Raw genomic sequence first — 25,968 nt, forward strand, 5'->3', positions numbered from 1 at the left:
CTGTATGAGAAGGAATTTAATACATGTACTAAACTAAAGTAAGTGTGTTCGCGTATTAATTAACTGATTAGTATTGACAGTGTCTGCTTACTAAGTTGTGTCGCACGGGATCAGTGGGGAATTTCTGATTTACACCTGACAAGCCTGCCGTTTTGTATGCTCAAGATATCCAGCTTGTTACTTTCAATAAATAGGCTAACACGGTCTTACCAGCAGATCTCCGGACTTCCCCATGTGATGGCCGAAAGTTAATAATTATTACAAATGTTTTCAGGAGATCGGCTGACAGTTTTCGTCGCACCGAGACTTCGAAATTCCTTCACTGCCTTATGCAACTTAAGTTAAGCTCAATTTAATCAGGATAGAACAGTACTGAACTGTGTGAATGTGATAAGCCTGCTTTGTGAATGAAAATTCCCTTAATATACGCATGTTTTTTACTATTCAGATCAGTGAAGCTAAATCAGGCCGGTGTGAGAGACGTTTTTAAATTTCAGATCTCACAATAAATATTAAAACTCTGGAGAACCCCTTTCGGACTAAGTGACAAGGCGAAGTACTTAGGTGTCCACTATGATAAATATATAAATTGGAAAACACACCAGACAGCCTCTCCCCGATGTTATTCACTCTGTATATTGAGGAAGCAGTAAAGGAAACAAAAGAAAAATTTGGAGTAGGTATTAAAATACAGGGAGAGAAAATAAAAACTTTGAGGTTCACCGATGTCATTGTAATTCTGTCAGAGACAGCAAAGTGCTTGGAAGAGTTGAATGGAATGGACAGTGCCTTGAAAGGAAGACATAAGATGAACATCAACAAAAGCAGAACAAGGATAATGGAATGTAGTCGAATCAAGTCGAGTGATGCTGAAGGAATTAGATTAGGAAATGAGACTCTTAAAGTAGTAAAGAAGTTTTGCTATTTGGGGAGCAAAATAACTGATGATGGTCGAAGTAGAGAAGATATAAAATGTAGACTGGCAATGGCAAGGAAAGTGTTTCTGAAGAAGAGAAATTTGTTAACATCGAGTGTTGATTTAAGTGTCAGGAGGTCGTTTCTGAAAGTATTTGTATGGAGTGTAGCCATGTATGAAAGTGAAACATGGACGATAAATAGTTTGGACAAGAAGAGAATAGAAGCTTTCGAAATGTGGTGCTACAGAAGAATGTTGAAGATTAGGTGGGTAGATCACGTAACTAAAAAAAATGTCTCTGAGCACTATGGGACTTAACATCTATGGTCATCAGTCCCCTAGAACTTAGAACTACTTAAACCTAACTAACCTAAGGACATCACACAACACCCAGCCATCACGAGGCAGAGAAAATCTCTGACCCCGCCGGGAATCGAACCCGGGTACCTGGGCGTGGAAAGCGAGAACGCTACTGCACGACCACGAGATGCGGGCAGGTCATGTAACTAATGAGGAGGTATTGAATAGGATTGGAGAGAAGAGAAGTTTGTGGCACAACTTGACTAGAAGAAGGGATCGGGTGGTAGGACATGTCCTGAGGCATCAAGGGATCACAAATTTAGCATAGAGGGCAGCGTGGAGGGTAAAAATCGTAGAGGGAGACCAAGAGATGAATACACTAAGCAGATTCAGAAGGATGTAGGTTGCAGTAGGTACTGGGAGATGAAGAAGCTTGCACAGGATAGAGTAGCATGGAGAGCTGCATCAAACCAGTCTCAGGACTGAAGACCACAACAACAGCAACAACCAGACAGAAACATAAAATTGGGATTAGAACGTGTAGTTCAAGGTAGACTAGAAGGGTGTAGCAACAGAACAGTAATCCATACTTACCACACCTTTATTCGGCCAATCGCATAATATGGCGCACCAGCCTTAGCCGGATCTAGAATACTGACTAACGAACAAACAAAAAAGACCAAGAGACCCAAATACATATACACGCACCCAAACAGAAGAATAGCTCAAAACACTGCAAAAATCCTCCTACAATTAATATTAACAGTGCTACCCCTAACGAAAAACGAAGATACGCCACATGAAATAACATAAAAAACGAAATCTAGAAAACAACTGGCATAACAACTAGTCACCATCCCTACCGAAGAAGAAAATAAATTGCAGGCTAAGGAAACAAGCTATGTAGCAACCAGTCTTTGCATACAGCAGTGGGATACATGAAAAGCAGGTTTAAGTTCACAGATAATAAGAGGAAATTTTTCTAACATTGCATAAATTGTGAATAAAACAAAAGGTTTATGAAAATGATATGAAATGACATCTGCAAATAAATATATGTAAAACCACATCGCTGAGGAGAGCATAAAAAGCTTTGCTTTTAAGCAGCCCACTCTCACCCCCTCAGGAATTGGGAATGAAAGGTTTAAGAAATAGAGAAAATAATTACAAAATATAATTGAGAAATGCACGGGACTTGAACTTCACCCGTGATTATAATTTCTATGTAACCATTTCGTGGCTGGTTGTAGAAACTCTGAGTTCGCTATCTAATTACGACGTTTTACTCGCTACTATATATCCCGCATACTTTTTACGACGCGGCGTCAGCGCTAACAGGTTTCAAGAACTCGTGTCTCTTACATCGCTGCCAGTTAATGCATCATTTTACGCCGGCCACGGTGGCCTTGCGGTTCTAGGCGCTTCAGTCCGGAACCGCGAGACAGCTACGGTCGCAGGTTCGAATCCTGCCTCGGGCGTGGATGTGTGTGATGTCTTTAGGTTAGCTGGGTTTAAGTAGTTCTAAGTTCTAGGGGACTGATGACCTCAGATGTTAAATCCCATAGTGCTCAGAGCCATTTGAACCATCATTTTACCTTGTCCACCTACATGCAAGCTTCGCTCTCTGTTGTCCGCAGATTTCCGCGAGTAATCAATGACGACACTTGCCAACCATACCTCCATTAAGAATCACCCAAGCACTCCTACCCCACAGCAGAACTACTGATACGAGTGGATGTTGATCTTACAGTGTGCAGAAAACCAGTATTGTATTATAGAGGGCAGCGTTACTGAACTAATACTTCGTTCCTCTGTATAACCACGAGAATCATCTAACTAAAACGAAATAAGAAATTCGCTTAGTTCAATGGCCGGGAGGGAGCATGTCTTTCAATTGGACGCTACATCGGCGACTTGGTATCCTTAACCCATCCGGTATCCAACCTGGGAAATGGGATCTACGGTTAACGTGGAATCTGAACCACGAGTCGTTCCTGGGAAGTCATCATATCGTTGAGAGGTGAAGCAGCCAGAAAATTTTCGTGTTCGATATCAGGACCTCTTGGTATCCAGGAGCCCGCTTCACCACTCTATCACCGGACTCGAGATATGGGAAATAAAACATATTACCAGTATTAACAACAAATTTTCAAACAAATTTCGGACTCGCAACCAGTCGTCTTGTAGTTAATTAATAAACGACGACCGGCTCCGAGCCAGAATTTCTTCGAACATTCAATTCGCGGGAAAAAATTTACAACCACCGTAACTTCTAACATATATATTTTTTTCGCGTCTGTTTTTGAAGGTTCGAGTACCTCATCTTGGGGTAGCGGTGTTTTGTTAAATTACTGAGACGTGAGTAATGTTGAGATTTAAGACTTTTCACTAAGATTAGCGTGTTTGTTGAAATAATAGGAAACATTCAAACGTATCACAGAAAATGGTGTCCGATTCACCAAAGACAGACGATTTCAACGCCACCGTTTTATATCAGTGTGAAAAGTAAATAAAACTATTTAAAGCATGGCTAGCAAATAATAAATAGCAATGTCTGTATTGAGCATATTTTATTTGAAATTTCATTTGTGACAGTTGCAGGCTTAACCTAAAATACAAGATAGATGTTAAATTGAAACGGCTGTCAGATATTTGACTGGTTCCGAAATAGCGTTATATCAGGGACTATTATACCAGCTATCAAAGCTTTCTCTTTCCTCTCTATGTCAGTTATTGGAATTCTGATTGCCAAAAGGTCACGGCAACATCCTGCTCTCTCCGTAGAGTAATAAAGGATATTTAGATAACGAAGCAAAATCGATGCATGGTACACAATAGTTGTAAATGTAATTAAACCAATTTACTTTAACGCTCACAGCAATCGAGAAAACAACGTTGTTTGTTAACAATACGTAACAGTTTTCCATCGTTGAAAGTTACGTCAAAAGTTGATGAACGGTCATTGTCGACATTATGAGCGTTCGTGACGAAGCGTTGTCTCAGTTACTCTAGAGTAGATGAGTGTTGTTCCGAAACTTCTGGCTTGATTAATTCTGTACATCTGACTGGGACTCGGGTATGGAACATTGCCTTCACATACAACGACTTTATCAACTGGCCATTCGACGCGCGACTAAGGTGGTCAAGGATTGGGAACGGACTAAATAACCCTTTATTAACGCAACCACGCTGGTATTTTCTTCAGAAAACAAGCGAAAACAAAATCAGTAGGGGCAGACTGAAACTTGATACCTGCTTCTGAGCCGGCCGTGGTGGCGTGCGGTTCTAGGCGCGTCAGTCCGGAACCGCCTGACTGCTACGGTCGCAGGTTCGAATCCTGCCTCGGGCATGGATGTGTGTGATGTGTTTAGGTTAGTTAGGTTTAAGTAGTCTAAGTTCTAGGGGACTGATGACCTCAGATGTTAAGTCCCATAGTGCCCAGAGCCATTTGAACCTGCTTCTGACTGCGAGTTAAGTGCGGTAGCCCCTGTATTACCAAGTTCGGTCACCCACGATGGGCTATGGATCTGTAGTTAATGATGTCCTCAATTAGTACCGACGCCTGTGATTGGATACAGAGGTCGCCGTTTACAAGAACAGAACTACGTTTCTGGGTGTATAAGATTTCAGTTCAGACGGCAGAACATCTGATGGTCATGGGATATTCGTAACTAGTTTCTTGTTACGCGTTCTTGAACTTGCCTGAGAGCATTTGAAAATACTTTTCTACCAGTAAATGTCGGGACTTTGAAGGTGACAATGCATCTAGCTAAGCTGCATGTTAATTGAAAAGTATTCTGAGTAACACAGCCCTGCTGAACACACTGCGTTTCATGATCGCCGTATCTGAACACTCTGTGTCTCACCCTGCTCCCCGTCGAGAAGGCAGGTTATCTGTGTGGTCATGTTATAATTTATAGGAAGATCTAAATGACCATGTAATTTTTCCTGCTATCGATGTAACTATGTAGTTATGTAGTTCTCAATTCGTTCGAGCAATCAATCGTTCATAATAGGAAACACAATCATAACTCAGTCACTCAAAATGATTCAGAAACATCACTTGTTAGAATGAAATCAGGCGATGTTTCTTCTTCTCTGCAGGCTCGTGCTTTGCGGCAGTCTGCTAATCTGTACAAATAAAATGCCTCGTATTTTTGGGAGCGTTGTATAATCAATCGGGAAAGCTCAGATCAAGCGGATATCTGGCTTTGATGAAGTTTAACCTTCCGAAGAAATAATGGAGCTCTTGGATTATTAAATGCAGGTTCGTATCCAGTCTTTCGGAAGTTCCCTTCTGATTAACAACTACGCAATATATCGATGAATATCATTAATTCTCAAATGTCAAATTCGCACCTTTTGTATGAAGGAGCAATAATTCCCTTTTAATTTCGTATCAGTTATCTTTTGTCATAAATCTCAATATTCAGATTACAATTCTTCAAACAAAGCTCATGCTAATCGGCACGAAGACAATCTGGGAAGCTTTTTTTTTTTTTAACAACCACCAGAGAGAGTACTACAAAGAATAATTATGCGCTCAAGGCATAGCTATTGTATGAAACTACACTCTTGGAAATTGAAATAAGAACACAGTGATTTCATTGTCCCAGGAAGGGGAAACTTTATTGACACATTCCTGGGGTCAGATACATCACATGATCACACTGACAGAACCACAGGCACATAGACACAGGCAACAGAGCACGCACAATGTCGGCACTAGTACAGTGCATATCCACCTTTCGCAGCAATGCAGGCTGCTATTCTCCCATGGAGACGATCGTAGAGATGCTGGATGTAGTCCTGTGGAATGGCTTGCCATGCGGGCTGCACGATGTTGGGGCGCGAGCGGAAGACGGCCTAACGGTGTGCGGGACCGTAGCCCAGCTTCATGGAGACGGTTGCGAATGGTCCTCGCCGATACCCCAGGAGCAACAGTGTCTCTAATTTGCTGGGAAGTGGCGGTGCGGTCCCCTACGGCACTGCGTAGGATCCTACGGTCTTGGCGTGCATCCGTGCGTCGCTGCGGTCCGGTCCCAGGTCGACGGGCACGTGCACCTTCCGCCGACCACTGGCGACAACATCGATGTACTGTGGAGACCTCACGCCCCACGTGTTGAGCAATTCGGCGGTACGTCCACCCGGCCTCCCGCATGCCCACTATACGCCCTCGCTCAAAGTCCGTCAACTGCACATACGGTTCACGTCCACGCTTTCGAGGAATGCTACCAGTGTTAAAGACTGCGATGGAGCTCCGTATGCCACGGCAAACCGGCTGACACTGACGGCGGCGGTGCACAAATGCTGCGCAGCTAGTGCCATTCGACGGCCAACACCGCGGTTCCTGGTGTGTCCGCTGTGCCGTGCGTGTGATCATTGCTTGTACAGCCCTCTCGCAGTGTCCGGAGCAAGTATGGTGGGTCTGACACACCGGTGTCAATGTGTTCTTTTTTCCATTTCCAGGAGTGTACTTTGCGCATGGATTCTGTGAGTATGAAGATAGAAAGTTAGTGAACGTCATTCGAGGGTAGAATTGTATCAGAATAATTCATCGAATATAAAAAGATATTACAACCACATCGTGCAGTTTTCTCCCACTGGGGCTGCTCTAAAACCGCCATTTGCCACAACAAATTTGGTGCAGTACCCAGTTAATCACCCAGTCCATCGGTTGATTTATTGACATTATCTCAAAAATCCATGCAGTAAGCATCGAACCTAGTTCATAACCATAACCCTCGTAATACCAAATGGAGGGTTTACTTTAAGCCCTCTTTTGAAACCCTGGAAACACACTGATCAGCCAGAACATGATGACGACCGTTCTACTATCGATATAAGTCGGTCCAGGTGATAGCAGTGTCACCTGTCGAGGAATGACTACAGTCAGATACGCGCATGGTGAATATAGTATCAGTGAGCCTGCTGTCTGTGTGTAGAAAGGGAATGATGCGCGATCTGAGTTTGACCGAGCGCAGATTGTGAAGGCCCGGAAGCATAGCGCGAGTGTTTCGTAAACTGAACGTCTTGTCGGTTGTCGAGGAGTACCGTAGTGAGTGTCTTCAACATGTGGCAAAGCCAAGGTGGAACCACGTCCAGACGTTGTGAGATTTGGTGGCTAACCTCGTTACAAATATCGGACGTTGTAGGCTGGGCGGACTGGTAAAACCGGACAGGCGGCGAATTGTGGCGGAAATAACATCAGACTGAAATGCTGCGCAGAGTACAAGTGTGTCTGAACACAGTCTACCGAACGCTCCTAACGATGGGTCTCCACTGCCAACGACCCATGCATGTGCATTGTTAACACCACGACATCGGCAACTGAAATGTGCACTGGACATTGACACAATGGCAGAACGTCGCATGGTCTCATGAATCGTGATACGTTCTTCATCATGCCGATGGGAGGGCGCGAATCCGTCGGCTTCCAGAGCAACAGATACTTGACACCTGTTCAAAAATTGGTTCAAATGGCTCTGAGCACTATGGGACTTAATATCCGAGGTCATCAGTCCCCCAGAACTTTGAACTACTTAAACCTAACTAACCGAAGGACATCACAACATCCATGCCCGAGGCAGGATTCGAACCTGCGAACGTAGTAGTCGCGCGGTTCCGGACTGAAGCTCCTAGAAACGCTCGGCCACCGCGGCCGGCTTGACACCTGTACTGAGGGACGGAGACAAGCAGGCGGCGGCTCCATTAATCTCTGGGGAACATTCACGTGAGCATCCATGGGTCCAATGGAGCTCGTGCGAGGCACACTGACGGCCAAGGAATATTGTACACTGGTTACGGACCAGTACAGCGCTTCATGACGACCATGTTCCCCAGCGGCAGTGGCATCTTTCAGCAAGATAATGCGCTATGTCACACGATGAGGAGTGTGATAGAGTGGTTTGAGGAACACAGTGTCGACTTCCAGTTCATGTGCTAGCCCTCAGCTCGCCATATCTGAACCCAATCGAACACATCTGGGATGTGACTGAAGGTGGCATTTGAGCTCATTGCCTCCCTCCCAGAAATTATGGGAATTAGGTGACTTGTGTATACTAAAATGGTTCAAATGGCTCTGAGCACTATGGGACTTAACATCTACGGTCATCAGTCCCCTAGGACTTAGAACTACTTAAACTTAACTAACCTAAGGACAACACACAACACCCAGCCATCACGAGGCAGAGAAAATCCCTGACCCCCCCAGTAATCGAACCCGGGAACCCGGGCGCGGGAAGCGAGAACGCTACCGCACAACCACGAGATGCAGGCCTTGCGTATACGAATGTGGTGCCAACTCCCACCAGCGACCGACCAATTCCTCGTTGCTTCCACGCCACGACGCATTACCACTGATATACAGGGTGTTTCAAAAATGACCTGTATATTTGAAACGGCAATACAAACTAAACGAGCAGCGATAGAAATACACCATTTGTTGCAATATGCTTGGGACAACAGTACATTTTCAGACAGACAAACTTTCGAAATTACAGTAGTTACAATTGTCAACAACAGATGGCGCTGCGGTCTGGGAAACTCTATAGTACGATATTTTCCACATATCCACCATGCGTAGCAATAATATGGCGTAGTCTCTGAATGAAATTACCCGAAACCTTTGACGACGTGTCTGGTGGAATGGCTTCACATGCAGATGAGATGTACTGCTTCAGCTGTTCAATTGTTTCTGGATTCTGGCGGTACACCTGGTCTTTCAAGTGTCCCCACAGAAAGAAGTCACAGAGGTTCATGTCTGGCGAATAGGGAGGCCAATCCACGCCGCCTCCTGTATGTTTCGGATACCCCAAAGCAAACACACGATCATCGAAATATTCATTCAGGAAATTAAAGACGTCGGCCGTGCGATGTGGCCGGGCACCATCTTGCATAAACAATTAGGTGTTCGCAGTGTCGTCTAAGGCAGTTTGTAACGCCACAAATTCACGAAGAATGTCCAGATACCGTGATGCAGTAATCGTTTCGGATCTTAAAAATGGGCCAATGATTCCTTTGGAAGAAATGGCGGCCCAGACCAGTACTTTTTGAGGATGCAGGGACGATGGGACTGCAACATGGGGCTTTTCGGTTCCCCATATGCGCCAGTTCTGTTTATTGACGAAGCCGTCCAGGTAAAAATAAGCTTCGTCAGTAAACCAAATGCTGCCCACATGCATATCGCCGTCATCAATCCTGTGCACTATATCGTTAGCGAATGTCTCTCGTGCAGCAATGGTAGCGGCGCTGAGGGTTTGCCACGTTTGAATTTTGTATGGATAGAGGTGTAAACTCTGGCGCATGAGACGATACGTGGACGTTGGCGTCATTTGGACCGCAGCTGCAACACGGTGAACGGAAACCCGAGGCCGCTGTTGGATCACCTGCTGCACTAGCTGCGTGTTGCCCTCTGTGGTTGCCGTACGCGGTCGCCCTACCTTTCCAGCACGTTCATCCGTCACGTTCCCAGTCTGTTGAAATTTTTCAAACAGATCCTTTATTGTATCGCTTTTCGGTCCTTTGGTTACATTAAACCTCAGTTGAAAACTTCGTCTTATTGCAACAACACTGTGTTCTAGGCGGTGGAATTCCAACACCAGAAAAATCCTCTGTTCTAAGGAATAAACCATGTTGTCCACAGCACACTTGCACGTTGTGAACAGCACACGCTTACAGCAGAAAGACGACGTACAGAATGGCGCACCCACAGACTGTGTTGTGTTCTATATCTTTCACATCACTTGCAGCGCCATCTGTTGTTGAAAATTGTAACTACTGTAATTTCGAAAGTTTGTCCGCCTGAAAATGTACTGTTGTCCCAAGCATATTGCAACAAACGGTGTATTTCTATCGCTGTTCGTTTAGTTTTTATTGCCGTTTCAAATATACCGGTCATTTTTGAAACATCCTGTAGATGCCAAAATTGGACATACCGGCTGTCAGGTAGGTGTTCATAATGTTTAGGCTGGTCACTGTATTGTAACCTAGTCAGTTACTTCATATTTTAATTTAAAAAAAATTATTTTTCGTAATGAATTCTTCTACCAGATCACGTGCATATTTTAATTTTTTTCAGTTAAACTTAACCCAAAATTTGAAGTGTTAGGAGCAGATGTCACTTCCCTAATGAATATCGTATTCAATATCTTCAGTTTAAGGACCTTACTTACACACCAGTATCGAATTAAATAGTGTGTTATCATTAAAAGTCTACAACAATTAACTAAATTTGCGTTTCTGTAATTTTTTTACAGTGGACAAAGGTACTCCCTTGTTAGTAGCACACGTTACTGAAAATGCATTGATATTACTAAGAGTACGCTATTAGATATTTTCAGCTTCTGGACCCTAGTTCCACTTCAGCGTGTGTTTACAAAGTATGTATAACGAATTTTGATTTTTCCAATATTTTTGGGGTGAGCATGAAGTACCCCTCTCCCCTGTGTAAAGCGCGTTATGGAAAATGCGTTGGTATTGCCAGGGTTAAAAGCGCAGTTGGTCGCTTTGGAGCACACGGATAGTGTACAACTCATGTGAAACAGTCACCTGACGCTCCAACTCTGACGTAGGTTATGCCACTGATTGGCGTCTCGTACCAGTTGGCTGTATAGAATCAGCGCAACAAAATGTTTGAACTTGGATCCGCATTCAGAATAGCAGAAAGAAACTGTGGTGTTTCGACGTGACCATGACCACACTGAGAGTGAAGTTGGTGCACGTACGCGAACTTTCCAACGCTTCTGAAATAAATGGTGTGCCAGTCAGAGCCGTGCAACACGGTGTGCAACAAGAGGTCGTACAAAGGGCCTAGGCAAAAGAACAGCGGCTGCAGACGAGTGTCACGAATTGGCAGTGATAATCGGTTTCAAATAATTGGTGAATTTGTTATGTCAGTGAATGTAGGTCAATCTCAGTCAGTTTCCGAGCCAACATTGCGAATGGGACTGTATGAAATAGACATTTGGAATCGAGTACCTCGAAAAAGGCCATTGCTAAAAGCAGCACACAAAACTGGACGTCCTGAATTGGACAAACAATACGCCAACTGGACATTAGGTGACTAGAGGCAATTTTTAGTGAATTCCGACAAGTTACGCTTTGCCTCTTTTCAAATGATATTAGGCGTTTAGTTCACCAACGGCTCAATATGACGTTTAACCCACAGTGTGTAGAAGGTGCAGCTAATGCCGGATGATTTTCTGTAACATTTTGATTGTATTTTTGGTACCATGAAAAGCACTATACAATTTTTATTCCAATTAATCGTGAGAGATGTCGGTAAGTGGAAACCGCCTATTTTTTTGGAGTTACATATTCTACCAGTCGTAATTGTCTAATTTGCAATTATCTTCGTAGATACACTTTTTGGCATACAGTCATGGGCTTCCTGCTTTTCGAGAACTCGAAAGCGGGGAAGTGCTATGAGAGCCCTTCAATAAGTAATGCATCACATTTGTTTCCTGAAAGCAGGTTGGTTTTTTCTGGGGGTTCCAATTCACCATTTTTTTCCTATTCCTTTGGTTATAGCACCCTATTTTTCAACATAATCTCCGTTCAATGGGACGACCTTACGCTGTTTTAATGGGAGAGCCTGTATGCTTCCACGGTAACATTCTGCTTGTTTGCGCGACCTTGATGTGATGGGTAGAGACTTCTTAACCAACGTCTCCCCGTGCTTTTGTTCACTGCCCAGTCACAGTAGGTATTTTACAGGCACCTATGAATAGCTACAATGCTCTAGGTTCCTGGCAAAAGAAACTCAATGCTGTAGAGACTGAAGCGGTATTCCAAGATTCCAAGATCTCTCACACCAAATTCTGCATTTTTGCAACCGAAACTGTCTGGGAAAAATGTGCTGAATTATTTTTTGAACGTCTGCAGTAATTTACTGATTTCCTGCGTATCGCTCTCGTCTACCAAGTGTGCAACGCCGTCCGTTCCTGGTAACATACTTTCTTTACTAAGCCCTAAGTTCAGATTGTGCAACGGAGTGAAGCTACGGATACGAAAAATGCTTCAAATGGCTCTGAGCACTATGGGACTTAACTTCTGAGGTCATCAGTCCCATAGAACTTACAACTACTTAAAGCTAACTAACCTAAGGACATCACACACATCCATGCCCGAGACAGGATTCGAACCGCTGTCGCACGGTTCCAGACGGTAGCACGTAGAACCGATCGGCCACCGAAGCTATGGATACGATACGAGCACGCGGAGATGAAGTAAATATCAAATAATCTGTCTTACTAGTGCTAAGAAATATCTGATAAAGTATTACTTTACCTCTCTAATAGACGAGCTACCGGTCGTTGCGGGATTTCGAAGGATATGGACACGTACGACGGTCTTGAATATTTGTAAGTCAGTTACGATCGAAATAGAAGTTTATTGCAATGATCTGAAATCCCACATAAAGCACATCAAACTTTATTGAATCAATACTGAAAGAAAAAAATCGCCAGCGGAATATTACGATTAACTGGTAGCGATTACAAAAAATAATTGTTCTTTCCTGTCATATTCCTTCTCAAACTATGTGAAGCTGTGAAGATTCATATTACTGATATACAGTCAAAAAACATTATTTATATAATAAGTGGGTATGGTGGAGACGGGACAGCGCCCGATGCATTCATAGACTATGTTCTTTATCAACTTTAATACGTCTAAATGAGATGCGTTTCGCCAACTTGTCTTTAATCATAGAATGAGTATAACTGTTTATCTTCAACACATAAAAATTCGGAACTAGTACGGAAAACCTGAACAATTAAGTGTGACCAATTGCGAGACTTGGGTACCGTTGTCCATCCCGAGACCAAAGATATAGCTGCCGAAATCGAAACAACAACAACAACAACAAAAAAAAGCTTCAAATGGCTCTAAGCACTATGGGACTCGACATACGAGGTCATCACTCCCCTAGACTTAGAACTACTTAAACCTAACGACATCACACACATCAATGCCCGAGGCACGATTCGAACCTGCGACCGCAGCAGCAGCGCGGTTCCGGACTGAAGTCCCTAGAACCAGTCGACCACAGCGGCCGTCTGAAACAAAGGTCGTAAAGAAATAAAAGAAGAGTTCTGGAGACATAGAAAATTCGAAGAGATGACATGTCGAATGCGGTCAGCCTGTTGTAAATAAACGAGACCGAGTCCTAAATGATCGCGCATCCGTACAGCGCTAAAGCCATTCCGTATGCCACAGAATAAATGAAATGATGCGATGGGCGGAAACTGCAATCCAGAAGACAACTGCGATCGTATTTTCACCGCGGATTTCTCTTTCCACCGTTTGGACCGCCGGTTTTTCCCTAATTGTCATAACCGAAAGAGGGAAAGGCGCAGGCCGCAGAGGAACGAGCGGCCATCAGCTCGCGGACGGCCCCTCTAATGCCTGGCGCAGCGCAGTCGGCCGGCGTCCGACCATTTGCAGTCCCGGCTGCTGCCGTGAAATCTGCGCTAATGCCCGCGGCTGCGGCAGCAACACATGCAAATCACGCGGGCTCAAGCGCGAGGCCCCGTGGCCGCTAATGCCGCACAATTCACGCGCCTATCCTGAAACACAGGCTGGATTTGCATCAAAAACCAGGACGGCGCCTGAAGAGAAAGTATCTGATGTGGAGATTTAGCATCAGTGGTTTCTTCTATCACGGGACTAGGGAACTCTTTTCGTTTAGAAACTGTTCAGCGTAAAAGAATACTTAATATGCGGAGAAGCTTACTAACTGAAAACTGTTCCTGTTGTATGCGATTTCGTGCACAACGGTGAGGAGAGGTGAGCTACAGAGTGCTGCAGCATCTGTTGTCGTAGGAAAGTTGGGTTCAAAGGGTTCAAATGGCTCTGAACATTATGCGACTTAGCTCCTGAGGCCATCAGTCACCTAGAACTTAGAACTAATTAAACCTAACTAACCTAAGGACATCACACACATCCATGCCCGAGGCAGGATTCGAACCTGCGACCGTAGCGGTCGCCCAGTTCCAGACTGTAGTTCCGCACGGCCACTACTGCCGGCAAATTTGGGCAGGAGCAGAAATGATTAGCAAACAAGTTAACGTAGTAGACAGGAGATTAACTTAACTCGTATTTATCCGAGTGAAAGAATACCACTACAAATAATGCAGCAGTTGCTAGAATTAGGCTCGTAGTATTGACCCCAAACGACGGTGTCGGAGCAACGAGGCTCCAAATGTAAGTGGAGTGAGTGGCTGCCACAGACCGTCGCGGTGGCAAAGGAGTCGCTGGAGTGGTGTCTCACCGGGCGAGCACCATTGGGTCCGCCAGATCCCTCGCGACCGCTATCAGCGTCAAACGGAAACTTGCTGTTCCACTGCCATCTTCGCGACGCTCGTGGGGTGGTATCGATACACGACATCACATCCCCTCTCGCCGAACTACAAGAAAATTAAGACCAGGTTCTTATATAGATTGGTCGAAAACTCGATGTTTTATTGCATTTTTAAAAGGTATATGTGTCTAGAATGTTGGAACTAAGCAGATTCAGAAGGATTTAGGTTGCAGTAGGTACTGGGAGATGAAGGAGCTTGCACAGGATAGATTAGCATCCAGAGCTGCATCAAACCAGTCTCAGGTCTGAAGACCACAACAACGACAACAACAACAATATTGGAACGAATTTTTTTTTTTTTAAATCCGTGCGTTACAAAAGTTTCTACAGCTCACTGTTCGAAGCAGTGTCACGGCCGCGGTGGGATGCTCTCAGCCACAGACGCCCGGCTCTGGTAGAAAACTTGTCGTGGTGTCACACACGTTCATGAAATGACTTATGCAGCAGTATGCATGCAAACGTATTCGCCGGAAAAGGCGACGAACAACTTGTGCACGCTGCCGAACGCAGCATATCCGACTCAGTCAGACCGCCTTCTCTCGTCAAGAAGAACGAGGGAATTGTTCTTCAGGAACAATTCGAGTAAAAGGTAGGGATGATATACGGTCCTGGAATTGAAGAGTATACGTAAGTAATGGAAACACTTTGTTTTGGTTAAATTTTGGTCGAAATTGGTCAGGATATAATTTTTTGCCCCATATTGGATTAGTCGTAACGATTTTTAGAAATTTCGTGCAACATAAAAAGAATACTTTTAAACCTATTAACTTCTACCTTTGACCCCCGAAAAGTAAACACTTTTCTTGGGAGATTATACCTATAATATATGAAATTTGCTAATTATTTTTTGTAAAGCCATAAAGAGTGATACAAACCCCGAGAAATCGACCTAAATTTCGAGTTAGCACCATATCATTAAATGTAAGCGTATTCTATTGCTGTTAGGTGTAAATTCCCATAAATTTAATGTAGTATCGACTGTTGTTATCCATTTTTGATTCAGATAACTCCTGAGAAGCTACACTGCACGCAGTCTGCGTACTTCAGACTCGCAGGCCCTTGATCAAACCACCATAACTTCGGGCGCCTATTCTTTTCTATTGAAAATCTAAAATAACGTTAGATGTACGATCAATCATAATCCCAAACAGGCCCTTTGTATATGTATTCATCGCCTAAAAAAGTTTCCTAACTTCGCCAATTTTTGCTCGTTTGAATGAGAACTTGTCCTTAATGAAAAATTGGAAAAGAAAGAATTGTTTTTACTAAGATTTTGTAAGAACTTTAGTGACGACCATATAAAAACTAGAATTTGATATAAACATACCACTCGAGGGGATTCCAAAGTGTGTTAACACAATTTATTAGTATTCCCAGCGTAGAGTACATATTGCTTCCAATAGACTTACTGAATGAAGAAACTGAGAAGAACACTACGAGACTTACTTATATCTCACCAGTTCCATCAGTTACTGCAGTCCGACTTTCCTTGGACATATCTACAACCTACTCTAAGAGAAATGAACAAACTAGCATACGAAGCCTGCTCCTCCCGAATAAAACATACCAGTACAGGTTTTTATGATTTAAAGGGAAAATATTTTTTTCACTAGGTCTTGGCAGCTTTTCTCCCCATTCTTGTCAAACTTGGCTCTTGCTCCATCCTGCAATTCCTTTCGCGTCAGTGGGACGGAAATCTCTTAGCTATCTTCTGACATTTTTTCCGGTATCCTCGACATAGAGACACGTTAAGCGTTAACGTTTTTTCCTTCTTCAGGCATTCGTAGATGACAGTAATGTTCGTGATGACAATATCTACTGATGTTGTGTTACATTTTCGTAGATAATTTGCACGCCATTCTACATAATGTAAATAGCTACGGATTACAAATGCTTCAACCTAATTCACTTTCACAGACAATGAAAAATGTTATAGGTTAGTAAAAACTTCATGTTTTTCTTGGAAATAAATATTCTTCCATGGTGGTGGTAAGTTCCTTTGGGACCAAACTGCTGAGATCCCTAGGCCTACACACTACTTAATCGAAATAAACTAACGTACGCTAGGAACAACACCCACACCCACGCCCGAGGGAGGACTCAAAGCTCCGACGGGGGCAGTCGCGCCAACCATTCGCCTGTGTATTAGAAGGAGCTGACAGCTACAAATCTTTTAACATTGCTTTTTATGGATACTATTTCAATACGTCAAGTATTTTGCATGAGAGGTGTGATCAAAAAAGTAACGGCAATATTTGTTATTCTTAAAGAACCTTTATTTATTCAACATCATCAACTTTGTCCTCTTCAAAATAATCTCTCTCAGATATAATAAACTTGTGCCAGCGGTATTTCAGTCCTTGTAAGCACTTCTCGAATTTACTATTCGTTATGGTGTTGAGCTCCTTCAGCGATTCTGTCTTTATCTCATAAATGATGGCAAAACAACGCTCATTCATGGTTCTTTTCAGTCTCGGGAATAGAAAAAAGTCGCAGGGGACCATTTCCGGCGAATACGGTGGCTGAGGCAACGTAACGGTTTTGATTTTTGGCAGAAAATTACGAACAAGCATTGAGGAGTGTGAGGGAGGATTATCGTGATGCGGTTTCCACTAGTGGTTTTGCCACAATTCTGGTCGTTTTCTACAGATTGCTTCATGCAAATGGCACGTAACTTTCGGATAGAATTTCTTAATGACCGTACGACCGTAATGTACGAACTCGAGATGAACTATCCTACTATGAACGAAGAAAATGGTGAGAAGAACCTTCAAAAGTGATCGAACTTGTCGATATCTTTTCTGCCTTACCTCTTCAGGCGGTTTCATTTGGGACGATCAGCCTTTCTCTCGACGTCATTCCCGTACACCAAAATTTCGTCACCTTTTATAATCTTATTTAGAAATTCAGGAAAGTTGTTGACTTCATACAGCAATTCATGAGGTACATATACGAGATCGCTTTTTGGTATGAATTGAATAGTTCCGGAAAAACTTCGCTGATACACGTTTCATGCCTAAAAGATACGGCAAAATTGCTTGACATGAGCCAAAGGATATGCAGACATCATCAGCAACTTCTCTGATGATGATTCTGAATTTTACAGAACCATTTTCTTTACTTCTTGCTCACTGTAAGTCAACAAATTGTCTACATCTATATCCACGTGGATGATCTGTAAATCACATATGAGTGCCTCGCAGAGGATTCATCGAACTACCTTCTCAATTCTCTATTATTTTCAATCTCCTGTAGCGCACGGAAAAAACGAACACCTCTATCTTACCGTGCGAGCTCTGATTTCCATTATTTTATTATGCTGATCGTTTCTCTCTATCTAGGTCGGCGACAACAAAATATTTTGCATTGGAAGGAGAAAGTTGGTGATTGAAATTTTGTGAGAAAATTCCGCCGCAAAGAAAAACGCCTTTCATTTAATGATTCCACCGCAAATTCTGTATCATTTCAGTGACACTCTTCCATCTCCCCTCCCCCCCCCCCCCCCCCCCTACCTCGTCTTTCGCGACAGTGCGACAGTACTACTTCTTTGACTTTTTCGATGTACTCCGCCAGTCCCATCTGATAAGGATCCCACACCGCGCAGCAGTGTTCTAAAAGAAGACGGACAGTGTATTGTAGGCAGTCTCTTTAGTAGATCTGTTACTTTTTCTAAGTGTCCCGCCAATAAAACGCAGTCTTTGGTTAGCCTTCCCCACAACATTTTCTCTGTGTTCCTTCCAGTTAAAGTTGTTCGTAATTATAGTTCTTAAGTATTTAGCTGAGATTAAGTTCTTTAGATTTAACTGATTTCTGGTGTAACTGAAGGTTGAAGTATTTCTTTTAGCACTCAGGTGGGTCACTAAACACTTTTCGTTATTCAGGGTCAACCCCAGATTTTCGCACCATACGGGTATCTTTTCTAAATCGTTTTGCAATTAGTTTTGATCTTCTGATGACTTTACTAGTCGATAAACGACAGCATCATTTGCAAAAGACATAAGACAGCTGCTCAGCTGTTTCTCCCAAGTCGTTTATACAGGGTGTTACAAAAAGGTACGGTCAAACTTTCAGGAAACATTCCTCAAACACAAATAAAGAAAAGATGTTATGTGGACATGTGTCCAGAAACGCTTAATTTCCATGTTACAGCTCATTTTAGTTTCGTCAGTATGTACTGTACTTCCTCGATTCACTGCCATGATTTCATACGGTGTACTCTACCTGTTCTGCTAGAACATGTGCCTTTACAAGTACGACACAACATGTGGTTCATGCACGACAGAGCTCCTTCACGTTTCAGTCGAAGTGTTCGTACGCTTCTCAACAACAGATTCGGTGACCGATGGATTGGTAGAGGCGGACCAATTCCATCGCCTCCACGCTCTCCTGACCTCAACCCTCTTGACTTTCATTTACGGGGGCATTTGAAAGCTCTAGTCTAAGCAACCCCGGTACCAAATGTAGAGACTCTTCGTGCTCGTATTTTGGACGGCTGTGATACAATACGCCATTCTCGAGGGCTGCATCAGTGCATCAGGGATTCCATGTGACAGAGGGTGGATGCATGTATCCTCGCTAACATTTTGAACATTTCCTGTAACGAAGTGTTTGAAGTCACGCTGGTGCGTTCTGTTGCTGTGTGTTTCCATTGCATGATTAATGTGACTTGAAGAGAAGTAATAAAATGAGCTCTAACGTAGAAAGTAAGCGTTTCCGGACACATGTCCACATAACATATTTTCTTTCTTTGTGTATGAGGAATGTTACCTGAAAGTTTGGCCGTATCTTTTTGTAACACCCTGTATAGATAAGGAACAGCAAATGGCAAACATAGCACTACCTTGGGAATGCCAGAAATCACATCTGTTTTGCTCGATGACTTTCCGTCAATACGGTGACAGGAAATCACGATCCAGTCACATACTTACGACGATAGTCCATAAGCACGCAATTTTACTACAAGCACCTTGTGTGGTACAGTGTCAGAAGCCTTCAGGAAATCCAGAAATACCGAATCAATTTGAAATCCCTTGTCAACAGCAATCAATACTTCGTGCGAGTAGAGAGCTGGTTACGTTTCACAAGAACGATGTTTCCTAAATCCGTGTTGACTGTGTGTGAATAGACCGTTTTCTGCGAGGTAGTTCATAACGTTGGAACACAATATATGCTTCAAAATCCTACTGCATATCGACATTAATGATATGGGCCTGTAATTTACTAGATTACTCCTACTACTTTTCTTAAATAGTGCTGTGACCTGTGCAACTTTCCAGTTTCTGGGTACGGATCTTTCGTCGAGCGAACGGTTGTATATGATTGCTAAGAATGGAGCTACTGTATCAGTATATTCTGGAAGGAACCTAACTGGAATATCAATGTAGACCGGAAAATTTTCTTTTTTGAGTGATTTACATTGCTTCATTACTCATTTTGGCAGCTGTTCTTGATTCGAATTCTGGAATATTTATTTCGTCTCCTTTTGTGAAGGCATTTCGGAAGGCTGTGTTTAGTAAATCTGCCTTGGCAGCACTGTATTCGATAATATCTCCATCGCTATCGTACAGAGAAGGCATTGATTGTGTCTTGCCGCTAGCATATTTCACATAAAACCAGAATCTTTTTGGATTTTCTGCCAGGTTTCAAGCCAAAGTTTCTTTATGGAAACTATTATAAGCATCTCGCATGAAATTCCGCGCTAAATTTCGAGCTTGTGTAAAAGATAGCCAATCTTGGAGATTTTACGACCATTTAAATTTGGTATGTTTTTTCATTGTTTCTGCAACAGTATTCTGACCCGTTTTGTGTAGCAAGGAAAATCAGCTCCGTCTTTTGTTCATTTATTTGGTTTAAATCTCTCAATTGCTGCCGATACTATTTCTCTGAATTTAAGCCACATCTGGTCTGCACCTACAGTGTTAATTTGGAAGGAGTGGAGATTATCTTTCAAGGAGGCGTCAAGTGAATTTTTATATGCTCTTTTTAAATAGGTATATTTTTCGTTCATTTTTGGAAGATTTCGAGGTTACAATATTCACTCTCACTACGATAACGCTGTGTTCACTAATCCCTGTATCCCTTTTGATGCTCGTTATTAGCTCAGGATTATTTGTTGCTAAGAGATAAAGTGTGTTTTCACAACCGTTTACTATTCGTGTGGACTCATGAACTAACTGCTCGAAATAATTTTCTGAGAATGCGTTTAGCAAATTTTCGAATGGTGTTTTATGCGTACCTTCGGAATTCAACATGTATTATGGCCAACATATTTAGGGTAAATTAAAATCATCACCAAATATAATTTCATGAATCGGGTACGTATTTGAAATGAAACTCAAGTTTTCTTTGAATCTTTCAGCAATTGTATCGTCTGAATTGAGAGGTCAGTGAAAGAATCCAATTATTATTTTATTCTGGTTGCCAAGAATGACCTCTGCCCATACTAACTCACAGGAATTATCTACGACAAGTTCGTGACAAAGTGAACTATTTCTAACAGCAACAAATACGCCACCGCCAATTGTGTTTAGTGTACCCTTTCGGGAACCACTAGATTCTTCGCAAAAATTTCGGCTGAACTTATCTCCAGCCTTTGTCAGCTGCCAGTACCTATAACGATTTGAGCACCAGTGCTTTCTACACTCCTGGAAATGGAAAAAAGAACACATTGACACCGGTGTGTCAGACCCACCATACTTGCTCCGGACACTGCGAGAGGGCTGTACAAGCAATGATCACACGCGCGGTACAGCGGACACACCAGGAACCGCGGTGTTGGCCGTCGAATGGCGCTAGCTGCGCAGCATTTGTGCACCGCCGCCGTCAGTGTCAGCAAGTTTGCCATGGCATACGGAGCTCCATCGCAGTCTTTAACACTGGTAGCATGCCGCGACAGCGTGGACGTGAACCGTATGTGCAGTTGACGGACTTTGAGCGTGGGCGTATAGTGGGCATGCGGGAGGCCGGGTGGACGTACCGCCGAATTGCTCAACACGTGGGGCGTGAGGTCTCCACAGTAAATCGATGTTGTCGCCAGTGGTCGGCGGAAAGTGCACGTGCCCGTCGCCCCGGGACCGGACCGCAGCGACGCACGGATGCACGCCAAGACCGTAGGATCCTACACAGTGCCGTAGGGGACCGCACCGCCACTTCCCAGCAAATTAGGGACACTGTTGCTCCTGGGGTATCGGCGAGGACCATTCGCAACCGTCTCCATGAAGCTGGGCTACGGTCCCGCACACCGTTAGGCCGTCTTCCGCTCACGCCCCAACATCGTGCAGCCCGCCTCCAGTGGTGTCGCGACAGGCGTGAATGGAGGGACGAATGGAGACGTGTCTCCTTCAGCGATGAGAGTCGCTTCTGCCTTGGTCCCAATGATGGTCGTATGCGTGTTTGGCGCCGTGCGGGTGAGCGCCACAATCAGGACTGCATACGACTGAGGCACACAGGGCCAACACCCGGCATCATGGTGTGGGGAGCGAACTCCTACACTGGCCGTACACCTCTGGTGATCGTCGAGGGGACACTGAACAGTGCACGGTACATCCAAACCGTCATCGAACCCATCATTCTACCATTCCTAGACCGGCAAGGGAACTTGCTGTTCCAACAGGACAATGCACGTCCGCATGTATCCCGTGCCACCCAACGTGCTCTAGAAGGTGTAAGTCAACTACCCTGGCCAGCAAGATCTCCGGATCTGCCCCCATTGAGCAAGTTTGGGATTGGATAAAGCGTCGTCTCACGCGGTCTGCACGTCCAGCACGAACGCTGGTCCAACAGAGGCGCCAGGTGGAAATGGCATGGCAAGCCGTTCCACAGGACTACATCCAGCATCTCTACGATCGTCTCCATGGGAGAATAGCAGCCTGCATTGCTGCGAAAGGTGGATATACACTGTACTAGTGCCGACATTGTGCATGCTCTGTTGCCTGTGTCTATGTGCCTGTGCTTCTGTCAGAGTGATCATGTGATGTATCTGACCCCAGGAATGCGTCAATAAAGTTTCCCCTTCCTGGGACAATGAATTCACGGTGTTCTTATTTCAATTTCCAGGAGTGTATTTGTGCTTGGAGCACTGGTGCTTTGCTAACACAGCTACGACAATTTACATCTGTCATACCGGTGGTTTCTGTATCTACGTTCTCCTTGTGTTCGGCCTGCTCTCTTTGTGACTGAAGCCGTTTTTGTATTTTCCCGAGATCCTCTAACCTAAAAAACCGCACAGACCACGCCACACAGCCCCTGCTACCCGTGTAGCCACCTGCTGTGTATAGTGGACTCCTCACCTACTCAACGGAACCTGAAACCCAACTACCCTTTGGCGCAAGTCGAGGTATCTGCCGCCTACACGGTCGCAGAACCCGTCTGAGTCTCTGATTCAGATCGTCCACTCGGCTCTGTACCGTAGGTTCGCAATCGGTCCTGTCAGCTGTGTTCCAGATGTTGAGCTCTGCTTTCATCTCGGAAGCAAGACTGGCGACCTTTACCACTTCTGTTAGCCGCTCGATATCATAAAGAATCTCTTCCGATTCAAAGTGATGCGCATCATTGGTACCGACGTCAACCACCACCTGCTGTTGGCTGCACCCTGTGCTCTTGACGGTGTCCTGAATGAACCGTTCCACGTCTGGAATGACTCCACCCATTATGCACACAGAGTGTACATTGGCTTTCTTCTCCTCCATGGTAGCCATGTCCCTAAGGGGCTCCATAACGCTCCTAACATTGAAGCTTCTAACTATCAGTAGTCCCACTCTCTGTGTTTGCCCGGATCTTGTAGGCTGAAACAGGACAGGTGACTGCATCTGACATAGCAACAGTGTCAGACTAACTGGGGAGGTCTTACGTGCGGCCCACTGGGAAGTCTTCCGCCACCTGCCACGACCTCCCACTTGACCAGAGTTGAGGAGTCAACCTCAGTGCAAGCAGTAACTGGGCTGGCCAACAGTTGATTCGGACGTGCTGGACGTCAATTGGATCCCCACGGTCGGCCCACAACAGTGATGCCCATCCATGCAGCTTCAAGCTGTGTAACCGAAACCATCACAGTCTGGAGCTGAGAGCAAAGTGTCACCAAGTCGGCTCGCATCCACGCACAACAATCACAGTATCTGTCCACATAAAGACCGTGGAAAACAACACCAGGTAAACGGACTATCGGGACGTGCAGTGGAACTTTACTGTAGACGCTGACGAAAACGCAGGACTTGTGTCTAATAAATTAGATTAATATGCAGAGATTCCAAATCAAATTACCAAAGAACTCAGGTGAGACTAAATAATTTGCCCATGTACTACGGCGTCTACGTCAGTCGTCGTCTTCAACGTCTTCTCGACCCTATCTGAAGCGTTTATACTACTCCTAGGCTCATGTCTTATTCATAATAGATTCACCAAGAGCTACAGTCAACATATCGAATAGGACGCTGCACTTAATTCCATTTCTCAAGCAAAACGTAATGCATATTGTTTGATCCATCTTTTTCGAAAGTAAAAATTCGACGAGCACTCGGAAACACGTATAATCTTTTCGACTGTCGGAAATAAAGTAAGTATTCAATTAGCTGAAAATGCAAACATACTCCAGCAACGTGTGTATCAACAAAAATTTGAAAATCAGATGCATAGATCCCGCGAAATTAAAAAATTACCGTTTCTTTTTGATTACATCTGTGTAAACAAGTGGCGATTGTAGTCACTGGATGATTTACCCTTTGTGATTCTAATAATTTACGGGTATGCAGCCTGATCTCGTCGACATTCTGCCACGATATTTCGGCCCAGAGACGTCCGGCCATCATCAGGTGAGTACACAACTACTGAAGAGCCCAGGTGCAGTCGCGGTATTTATGCCGAATCTCGCGCATGCGAAATGTACTGGCATCCTACAGCACATGCGTCACATGTTGACATGCGCGGCATAGCCGAGTTGTACGTCTGCGGCAACCGACAAAATCGGCAGTAGCAGAGCATGTAATTCATTGGGACATTCAATGGAATACAATGGAACAAAAATTTTATCACCGGTTTCCGGATTTTGGGATTCCGTAATCATGGAATCAGTGGAAATACGTCTTGCCGATAATCTTATAAATCGTGACAACGGCTTTCAACTGGATAAAAATTGGAATCCTGTTATTAAAATTATACATTCACAGCGGAATAGACAGCGTCATTCGATACTCAATTACTAGATGATCTTTTACTTTCACCACCGAGGGCAGCACGTACAACTCGGCTATGCCACGCATGTCAACACTTGACGCATGCGCTGTAGGATGCCAGTACATTTCGCATGCGCGAGATTCGGCATAAATACCGCGACTGCACCTGGGCTCTTCAGATCTCTGGCGGTATTCCGTAAAGTTACCGCCCTTCGATTGTGCAGTTCCCGCACTAATCGAAAGCAGCACCAGCATCGGTCCCGGCCAGCAGCAGCGGTCCAGTCGGCAGGAGCCAGCCACCCTTCCAGCAGCAGCAGCGGCGGCCCCCGCCCCGTCTGCGGCAGCAGCAGCTGTGGCGGCGTTCCTGCCAGCCGTCGTCGGCGTCAGCGCCGGCGCCAGCAGCTCGGGACCCTGGTCCTCCTCCGTCTTCGTCTTCGTCTTCGTCTTCGTCTTCGTCTTTGTCTCCTTCCGTCTTCGTCTCCGTCTGTTCCCAGTTTTTTCGTCATCATGTCAACCCTTACCACCACTACGACCACTACCACCACAGCCATAGTTTATACTTCCCCCTCTGCCGCCACCACCACCATTACATGGTGTGCCCAGTCTCACCCCCCTCTTTCCATCCCTCCTCTTCTTACCCTCCCTTCGCCCTCGCTCTTTGTCGCCCCCTCTCCAGCTTCTTCCTCCCGCTCCTCTGCCTCTGATCCTTTCCTCCCACTCCCCCAGCCTGTCACTGCAGCTCCAGCTACGGTGGTGGCCCGTCGGACCACTGCCCATCGCCTTCGCCATCGCCGCTGTCGCCGTCGCCTTCACCGTCACCGTCACTGTCACCATCTCCGGCGCCGACTACTGCATCCACGCCGGGACTTGCCCTTCCCTGCCACCTCCCTGTAGCTCCCGTCCCTCATATCACCACCCACCCATCTGGCGCCGTTAAGCGCCCTAATGGCACCACCACCTCTTCCGCTCCCAAAAAGGCCCCGCCCCGTCCTCCTCCCCCCCCACCCCCCCAGGGTGCCATGGATATTTCCCCGCCTGGAACTGCTCCCGCCGGCTCCTCCTCCTCCTCCCCCCTCTTTATACAAATACCTCCTCTCCCGTCCCGATCCTTCCCTTCTTGAGGCCCGGAATCTCTCCCTCCTCCTCCGCCAACACTTCCCTGGTGCTCTCATCTCTCTCCTCACTCCCAGACGGGATTCCGTTCTCATTTCCTCTCCCAGCGC

The sequence above is a fragment of the Schistocerca gregaria genome, chromosome 2, assembly GCF_023897955.1.
Source record: "Schistocerca gregaria isolate iqSchGreg1 chromosome 2, iqSchGreg1.2, whole genome shotgun sequence".
Classification (NCBI taxonomy): Eukaryota; Metazoa; Arthropoda; class Insecta; order Orthoptera; family Acrididae; genus Schistocerca; species Schistocerca gregaria.